The 10,068-nt window shown below is 43.9% G+C and overlaps 1 protein-coding gene across 1 annotated transcript in view; it reads left to right on the top strand.

Annotated features, from left to right (window-relative positions):
• The window catches only part of TAF4B (TATA-box binding protein associated factor 4b), a 62,706-nt gene that overhangs the window by 1,065 nt on the left and 51,573 nt on the right, over nt 1-10,068 (top strand). The window contains exon 2 of the mRNA XM_083451622.1: nt 6,667-6,831. The gene's annotated coding sequence lies outside the window, so the exon portion shown is untranslated. The remainder of the gene's footprint in view (nt 1-6,666; nt 6,832-10,068) is intronic.

Genomic DNA, 10,068 nt, shown 5'->3' with positions numbered 1-10,068 from the left:
ATATTCCAAAGTTTAAGGGCAACAACGGAAAATGCCCAGGTCCATGTCCCATTATGTTCTGGTGCCACAAGTAAAAATTTCCCAGCCACAGGAACTGATTTATAAGTTGGTAAGCTGAAAACTGCTACTTGTGGTAAGGTGCCTCACCCAGCAAACAACTTGCTTCCAGCCCTTATTTTGGGAGGTTTTCCTCTGCTTCTACCTGATTACTTTCCATTGGTACTTCATTATATTCATTTTAGAATCAAAAAAGGAATGGGGAGGCGGAAATCTTGCGTCTCCACATGCATCGGACAGCAAAAACAAATTTTATGGAACAGGAAAAAAATAATTAAGTCATGAGTTTTGGCAAATGTCAGGGTAAAAAGCAGGAGACAGAACAATTATCCTGTTTAAGCTACAGCCTTCAAAACAGTTTCACTTGCTTTAATTTAGGCAATAAATTCACATTGAGTAGTCAGTTATCAGTTCTGCAAGTATATTCCTGTTTTTACTGTACTTATTAATAGTGTTACAGCTGGCCATGCAAAGAGTGCATTGCAGCAGTCTAACTTCAAGACTAGAAAGACTGTAAAGACATTACCAATACTGTGCCTCCAGTTTGCAGAATGTTGCCAACAGCCTCATATATAGATGTTGAATGGTAAACATTCTGAAATTGAACCATGTAGCACCCAGCAAAGAAGATGCAGTTATCATTGTTACATTCTGTGATGTCCCGGTTAGGAACCCAGAAGAACAATTTGATTCTGATCATCTGAATGTCAGTTAGTTTCTGCAGCTGAGTCACCAAGTCTTTGTGGCCAGTGGTATTATAGGTTGCAGAAAGGTGGATGGGCATCCAGAGACTACAGTTTGCCTTAATTTGCAGAGAAAAAAGGAGGGTGCTATGATGGTCATTCAAAGCAACTAAAGAAGAAGAAGAAGAGGAGGAGTTTGGATTTTATATCCCGCTTTATCACTACCCTAAGGAGTCTCAAAGCGGCTAACGATCTCCTTTCCCTTCCTTCCCCACAACAAACACTCTGTGAGGTGAGTGGGGCTGAGAGACTTCAGAGAAGTGTGACTAGCCCAAGGTCACCCAGCAGCTGCATGTGGAGGAGCAGGGAATCGAACCCTGTTCACCAGATTACGAGTCTACCGCTCTTAACCACTACACCACACTGGCTCTAAATGCTATTTGTCCCAAATTTTACCCCTGAAAAAGAGGTCGCGTCCTGGAAAAAGAGGACACATGGCATCCGCAGGGAAACAGAAATCGCTGAGGAAAGCCATACAGACACACAACCTGACAGGTGTATCTAAAGCAATTGAGCTACCACTTGCTCAGCCAGCATCTGGAGGAGGAGAGGACAAACGGTGAGGAAAGAGCTGTCAGTGGAGGGGGGCCCTTTCTCCATCCTCTGGACCCCCTGGACCGCTCAACTAACCTGCTGTACCTGAACTGGGTGTGGAGAGTGCAGCTGAATGGGACACAGCTGTGGGCAGCCTAAGGATGTACCATCCAACTTGGACCTGCCCATAAAAAGCAAATCTAGAGTGAGAGACTAGGGTGATGTCTGCTGTTTCCATGATCTCTTTATTGTGAGACTTTTGTGGGTGAGCTGAAAGTTTGTTTGGACCCTGGGCAAGAACCCAGAGCCTGAGAGGGAGGGTGTGTCAGAAGGTAAATGAATTGATTGACAAAAATGTAGAGTTACATATAAAAATGTTGCAGTAATACAAAGTTACTTATATATACGCTACATCAATATTAGTAAATTTGTATCATTGTAACATTTTTATATGTAACCCTGTATTTTTGTAATATTTTGTTTAAGTTGTTTGTTGTTGCTTCAGTTGTTTGCTACAGTTCTTAGATATATTTTAAATATATAAAGTGGTATAGAAATCATCACTAATCAGCCTCCCCATTACAAATAATTTGATTGACACCCAAATCCATTTTTGGATTTTGTGACAAACGGATGAATGACCATGACAGCCTGGGTCATTATTGTTCTACTGGTGTTTGCTGTAGCAACATGTAAACCATGAAACAGAAAAACATAAAACGCACCATGGCCAAATCGTTTTCTTGTGTGTGTCAGTTATATGCCTGAAGTTCCTGTAATGTTTCCTGCTTTACACAGATGGCACATCAAGTTTCCTTTTGCTGCTGCAGAAAATGAAAAGTGGCTTTAAAGCTCTTATGATCAGAGTCTAATCCTATGCACACATATTTGGAAGTAAGTGCGACTGAAGACACCAAAACTTTTGAGGAACTGTAGATCAGGTTGTGTGTCCTATTTATTTCAAAGGGGCTTCCTTTTGAATAAGAACCATCAACACCACTCACCATGTTGATAGCTGAGGGGGTAAGGATACTGTGTCCTATTCTCTCTGCTGCTAGGGAGGAGTATCACTAGTAAAGGTCCTCTCAAACCTAGTGAAGACTGAAAATTACCAAGGCCCACCTGTCACAAAATGGTGGCAAATAGCAGCAGAGAGTTTGACACAATCAGCTGGAAATCACTGGCATTTTCTGATAAGTGATCCATCTTTGAAAATTACTCAATTCTTTCCCACGGCATTTACCTTGTGGTGAGCAGTTCCATAGCACATCTTCACTCAAGCTAAGTACATGCATTTACTCAGGAGACACTCTGCCGTTGTCGGCAGAATATACCGAGAGTAGTGCTGATAACACCAAGGTTGCACGTTTGATCCCTGTACAGGATGGTGGCGTATTCCTACACTGCAGGGTGTTGGGCTAGGGTACCTTCTAATACTATGATTCTATGATCTAAAGGCTGTAAGTGGAGAAGGCCTTTGCTTTTATATTTTACCTTCCCACATGCACTTGCGTCTCAGCATATTTTTATCCATCTCCTGCATTTTCTTGTCCTATTCTTTTTACACACACAGTGTACCTCTTCCTCCCCACCCCGCAACACCTGCAAGTTTCTTTCATCCCTTCTTCCTGGCTGTTTTACATTCACTTCGTTCTTCTGTAGCAGCTTGCCTCTTATCTCCTTCCTTTCTGTTCCCAGATGCTGATGATGGTGGTGATGAAGATAACAACCACCTTATCTGTGAATTTCTAACCTCCTCTCTCTGGCCCTTTCCCCATAGGAGAGGGAAACCTAGCTTCCTCCCCACCCCACATTTCTCCTAACAACATTTACTTAGCATGTAAGGAGTTGCTGGAGCCCATTGATCCAGCCCCAAGTCACAGCTGGGTGATGGAACAGGCAACTGAGGAAGCCCTGGATAGGTTCTGGCACTGAGAACCTCCTGAAAGTGACCCAAGGCACAGTGTCTGAGAAACATTGTGCTAAAGGGAAGGTTCCTGCCAGCAGCAGGAAGCAGAATGGCCCAGAACAGGATGCTGTAGGGCAACGGAACCAGCAACTTCAGATCGGGGGGGGGGGCTGATCCTTGGATCCCTCAGCTACACTAGCTGGCTGGCTGTGGTGTTCCCTGGGTGGGGGCTTGGGTGGCTGTGCATGATTTTATTTTTTATTTTTAAACTAAGATCTCTGTTTCAAACTGAGTGCAATAGAAAGTCAGATAAACTTATCACCCTGTTGAAAATAAGTCCTACAATATTTATGCAGTTCCGCCGGTTTCAGTACAGCTTACCGTTTTTTTTGCTCTATAAGACGCACCAGACCATAAGACGCACCTAGTTTTTGGAGGAGAAAAACAAGAAAAAAAATATTCTGAATCCCAGAAGCCAGAACAGCAAGAGGGATCGCTGCGCAGTGAAAGCAGCGATCCCTCTGGCTGTTCTGGCTTCTGGGATAGCTGCACAGCCTGCATTCACTCCATAAGACGCACACACATTTCCCCTTACTTTTTAGGAGGGAAAAAGTGAGTCTTATAGAGCAAAAAATACGGTACTTCCAAATAACCTTAGGGTTGCAGCCTTTGGCAATTAATCTTTGCTCAAGACTACTTGATCTCCTTACGATTTAGCATTCCTGACTTTCTCTGGGTTGTGCCCATAGTCACTGGCTTAACAGATAATGAGGTGCCATAGCTTGGCTCACGAGAGCAACTTTGTAGGGTGAGATGATGTACTTTCCTTATGATGCTGTTTTACTGCATTGGAGGGATTTTCTGAACAGGGAAATATGCCCTGAGTTTATTCCATTTATTGGTTTCTTTTGTCTTGCCCAGCTTTTTCAGCGCTGACATTTATGATTTGCATTTGTTATTGGGTGGAATATTCAGAGAGTAACACTTGAAATATGAGCCCCTGTGTCTCGATATAAAAACGAACTTACCAAGCAACACAGCACATTTGCAAGGGCATCAGTGTCTGAGATCTCTTCCAGAGAGATAATAATGAAACAAGAGACAGTCACGGCGATGCTAAATTTTGATTCTGTTCTGTGACATGTTAGTTTGCAAATATAAATATTTTAGAATAAAAAATACATGCCACATTCACCAGTCAGCACTAATGGGAACAAGTGGCACAGTCCTAGTGACAAAATCTTCCAAAGGCCTGACTTTATTTTTTGAAAGGGAGTCTCCTACTCATAAGAATGCATACATAAATAAAATAAAAAATACAGCAGTGTTGTGCCTAACTTCCCCTAAGTCTTAAAATGTACCTAGGTTTTCTTTTCTCTTCTTTTCTACAATTCATGTATCAATCAATTCTATGTATCAATCAAGGGTAGAGTGCTCTTGTGCTTGAATGCTGCTTGCAGGTTTTCCACAGGCATCTGGCTGGCCAATGTCAGGGTGGGATGCTGTGACATCACTTGATCCAGCAGGCTCTACGTTCTTAATCACATTTGTATGCCTTCTTTTCTCCAAAGGGCTTGTGGTGGTGTATGTGGTGTCCACAGCCAGCCCAACACATTTTGGCACCCGAGGCAAACCACAGACTCACAGGCCCCCCAGCTTAGTGAGATGGAGGTGGTGGTGCCAGTAAGACATTGTGGCTTACCATGGTGTTCAAACCAGGTCATTGAGTTTTATGGTTGAAAAGGTACGTGAATCCATTTCCCAGACTGCTACGCTACACTTGCTTGCTTTCATGAGAGGGAAACTTCACACCTTGTCAGTGCCTCTCCTCTGCCTCCATTAGCAACCCAGAACAAAATCTGGCTCGAGTTCATCCCAGCAGAAGGCACCAACTCTGAAGTGAACCTATGTTATCCCCACATGCTCCAATGACACATCTTTTTAGACTGCCTCCATTCAAGACATCATCCCTAGCTAGCATGACCAATGGTCAGAGATTATGGGAGTTGTAGTCCAACAACATTTGGGGACCCAAGGTTGTTCCAACATATATTAACATGTTATGTGTGATTCAGGGTTGGGAACTGGGCCACCATGGTGTAGTGGTTAAGAGCGGTGGACTCGTAATCTGGTGAACCGGGTTCGATTCCCTGCTCCTCCACATGCAGCTGCTGGGTGACCTTGGGCTAGTCACACTTCTCTGAAGTCTCTCAGCCCCACTCACCTCACAGAGTGTTTGTTGTGGAGGAGGAAGGGAAAGGAGATTGTTAGCCGCTTTGAGACTCCTTAGGGTAGTGATAAAGCGGGATATCAAATCCAAACTCTTCTTCTTTCCATACTGCTTACATCACAAGCCACCTACTGCTGTTGATTTCATAGGGTGACTTCTGAAGCATGTAATTTGTATTGTGCCCTTGTCATGTAATGAATACCATGGAGCAGTCTTCCCCAACCTGGCGTCTATCGGATGTTCTGAACTACAGCTCTCATCATCCCTGATCACTGGACATGTTCGCAGAGGCTGATGGGAGTTCGAGTCCAAAACAACCGGAGGACAACAGATTGGGAAAAGCCATGGGATTCTCTTTGCAAAAGAGAAATGCCAAAGACTTGGTCCATGTAAATCAATAATCACTGCTCACAGATCCTAAATGGGGATTCCTTCATTCCTTAGGATTGTGTGACAGTGGTGTGCTTATGTTACGTGTCTAATAAATCATCATCATAATAGTGGCTGCTAGACATGTCACTATAGTGTGTAGTTTCGAATACAAATTTGTGTGTTTACTCTTCAGGCTTGACTGCATTACTATTTGTGTGTGTCGCTTTCCTTAGAAGGTTTTCTCAGACTCAGATTATTATGTGCACAGAATTTTCAGACTTATGAGGTTGTTTTGTAGATGCATGTACAAATGTTGTTTAATGTTTCCTCCTATATCCAGTGACATTCTTGTTGATTGCTACCAACTACGTTAGGGGTAGGCAGACTTTTGGATCAACTTTACTTTTTACTGGAACCCCAAGATGTACCAACTAGGTGCAAAAGACATATAACAGATATGACAGATGACATCTGCCAGAAATTCCCTTCCACATTCTACATAGGACAAACAGGCAAATCTCTACATTAAAGAATAGACTCAAAACTGAGTTCTGAAATGGCAATATTGAAAATATATCAACCTCCCAGAAAAAAATATTTTCCTTGTTGAGGTCTTTTGTGCTGTCTTTTGTGTGAGTACACATTGGCTCCCAATCTTGGATTTCTGAGTTTATTTCTATGAGCAATCCTCACTTGCAACCCTGGGGACATTTTAAAATAGCGTCTTACTGTGTACAAGAAGCGACTTGTCCAGATAATGAGATTATTCTTTCTGTAGCCTTTTATTTTGGCATTTCTCTACATCTCTCCTCCCTTTCCAGCCATTCTTCTAGAGCATGGAGTCATCTGGATATGTCTGTTCAAATCTAGGAGACAGTAATCTCCGGGATTTAAGTTATTAATGTGCCTAGCTGATTTCAATGGTGACCAAGCGCAATAAACTAAGGGCTTCTTCTCAGCCAGAACTCAGTTCTGACAACTCTCAGGTGGGTGCCATTGCCATTCTAAGAGAATGAGGGAGATGTTCATGGTGAGTTCCAGCACTTCTTTTTCTAGAAAAATAGCACTAGTTGTAGTCAATGCTGCTGTTCTACTTATTCAAGACTTCTGCTTGTGCAGTGGGACTTATTCCTCACCTTTCCTCAAGGACCCACAAAACTGTTCTATAGGGTTTCTCAACCACGTGAAAAAACATTTTGAGAGTGAACGGGTGGGGGCTGCAGAAGAGAGGACAGGGAAGTTCCATCATGCAAGCAAAAGCCTATTATACAAGTGGAACAACAGTGTTGAATACAACCCCAAATCTGGATCCAACTCAGTGTGTTTTGGAATGGTCTGGCACAAAGAATCATGAGATATCATGGACTGGTTGGATAAAGAGGAATGGTGGGAGGAACCAGCTGGGGAACCCCAAAAAGGAAGAAGGTTCAGAGTCCGGGGATTGGTGCTGGGATGACAATCGGTGGTCAGAGAGAGAAGAGGAAGAAGCCTGGGAGGAGGAGGTGTCAGAAGCTGAAGGGGTAACAGGGCTTAGTGAGCTGGGGGAGCCTGTGGCAGAGAGGAGGCCAGAAGCAGAGGCAGAAGCTGAAGCAGGAGAGGAGGGAGGTCAAGAGGCAGAGTCCAACTGTTGAAGAGGCATGAGTGTCTTCCCCTCCTGCTGCAACAAGTTCCTCTTCTGCCCAGTGGCGTAGAGTGGGGGGTGCAGGGGGGGCCGGCCGCACCGGGCGCAACATCTGGGGGGGGGCGCGCTCGCACTTGCAGCTCTCTGCCCCTACTAAAATCCACGGGTTAGGGGGAGCAAATTACTTGCCTTGCCCCGGGTGCTGACAACCCACGCTACGCCACTGCTTCTGCCCGCCCCCCCCATGTCTCCCAGAACCAGGAGAGTCATGAAAAGGGTGGAGGAGATGTTAGCTATACACAGTTGCTGTGTCAGATTGCTTGGGGAAAACCCTGGAGAGGAGGGGACTTAGGCAGCTGCGGGGAGGCGGGAACTTGCAGTCTCTGCAACTGCTTCATGGGGGCAAGTCCCGCCAGAAATGAGTTGCTATGCTCATTAGGTCTGACACTCCTGTGTAGATCCTGTTTTTGCTAATAAAGAGTTAACTCCAACTTTCTTGGTGTGATTTACTGCTAGCTTGCTCCTGTCTTGGGACCAGTTAGGAATCAGCCAATAACCCCTATAAAATTTACTTGCTTTCTCCACCTCAAATCATGTATCAGTTGTATATTAGGTTTCACAGTGTGGCAAAACAACAACAGGAAACCCAAGCATTTGCTTTGGTGCAACAAAACCAGCTATTATGGTTATGAGTGATTGGCTAAATAGGAGCTAAACAAACTACACCTGTATAGAATTGATATAAATTATTCTAACTGGCAACTGTGCCTTTCAATTGAAAATTCATGAAGTGCACAAGGTGTCCCCTAGCATCTGGTGGTACAACGTTATGTGACTTCTGTTGTCTCTGTCTCTAGACTGACAATGCTGTGAGCTATAGTAATTGATGCTAATTTATAATATACTGTAAGAAGCCCCATATTGAGAACATTATGGGTATGAAAGGGTTCTGGGAAAGCATATGAAAACATAATTTTGTGTATTATTTAGGGGGAAATTACCATCCTAATTTCCACAGTGTGACAATCAGTTTTGTTAACATACAATTCTGAAGAATAGTTTTTACAATTAATATTTCAGGGAAAACATACTGCAGCTCTCGTGATTGCTTCTGTGCATCTGCCACAGTGGGAAAGATATACTCAAGGCATAAGAAAATTAAATGGAAAAATATGGCACATACACAGAATTTTTAGGGGAGGGGAGCAGTTTCCTCACTTGAAGCATGTAAACTATTTTGTTAATACAAGCTGTGAGTAGCATCAGCTTCTGTGTCAATTCGCTTGTTTTTCTTCATGCAGTCAATAATTTTGGTTCTTCTGAACTGAGACAAGTCTGGCCATAGATTTACGTAATGTGCAGTCTGATCCTAATCACGTTTACTTGGAAGTAACTCCCACTGAGCTCAAGGTAAAGTGCACTACAATCCTACATGGATCTACTCAGAAGGAAGCCCTGCTGAGTTCAACAGGCCTTAATCCAAGATAAGTGTATATAGGATTGCACCCTGAGAGCTCTTAGGATCAAAAGTATCTAATAAAAGATACAATTGGCCATTTTATTATATATATTTCCTCAGAATGTATTACTATCCTCTGAACAAGCATACTAACTTAACGGTGGTAAGGTGAGGAAAGATGATAAGCTTCATTTAATAATTTTTGCTTGGTGCACAACAGCCTTCCTCAATCTGCTGCCTTCATGATGCTTACAGCTTACAGCTGCCATCAGCCTCAGCCAACATGGCTATAAAGGATGAGACTGATAAAAGAAAATCAAAAACTGCTGGAGGGCATGAGGTTGGCAAAGGCTGTTGCACACCGGCGTCCTTAGTCTTATAAACTTTGGACATGATCACATTCATTTTGTATGGGCCTGGTGATTTAGAGGAATCAAACAGAAATTTACCACAGCAATCCATGCTGTGTCCAGTACTGGAGAAGTGGGGGGGGGGGGGACTGTTGCAAGGCAGTTGTCTTGGAGAACCTTAATACAGAGCAATAATATAATGGGGTAACTTGTTGCCAGTAATCTGCTCCCGTAAGCAGACTGGCTGCTGCATTCCGCTCTAATTAAAGCTTCTGGTTGAAATACACGGGTAGGTAAAGGTAAAGGGATCCCGACTGTTAGGTCCAGTCGTGACCGACTCTGGGGTTGTGGCGCTCATCTCGCTTTATTGGCCAAGGGAGCCAGCGTACAGCTTCTGGGTCATGTGGCCAGCATGACTAAGCTGCTTCTGGCAAACCAGAGCAGTGCACGGAAACGCCGTTTACCTTCCCACCGGAGTGGTACCTATTTATCTACTTACACTTTGACGTGCTTTTGAACTGCTAGGTTGGCAGGAGAAGGAATGAGCAACGGGAGCTCACCCCATCGTGGGGATTCGAACCACCAACCTTCTGATCGGCAAGCCCTAGGCTCTGTGGTTTAAGCCACAGCACCACCCGCATCCCTCTGAAATACATGGGTAGCCCCACACAAAGAACATTATGGTAATCAAGCCTTGAGGTTATCAGTGCAGGCACCATTTAGCCCAAGAATGCAGAACCTGTGGCATTTCAGATGTTGTTGGACTCCAACTCTCATTGGCCCCAGACCTCAT

This window comes from Podarcis tiliguerta (genome assembly GCF_965153285.1).
Source record: "Podarcis tiliguerta genome assembly, chromosome: 7".
NCBI lineage: Eukaryota > Metazoa > Chordata > Lepidosauria > Squamata > Lacertidae > Podarcis > Podarcis tiliguerta.
This window is presented reverse-complemented; position numbering and strand designations above follow the sequence as displayed.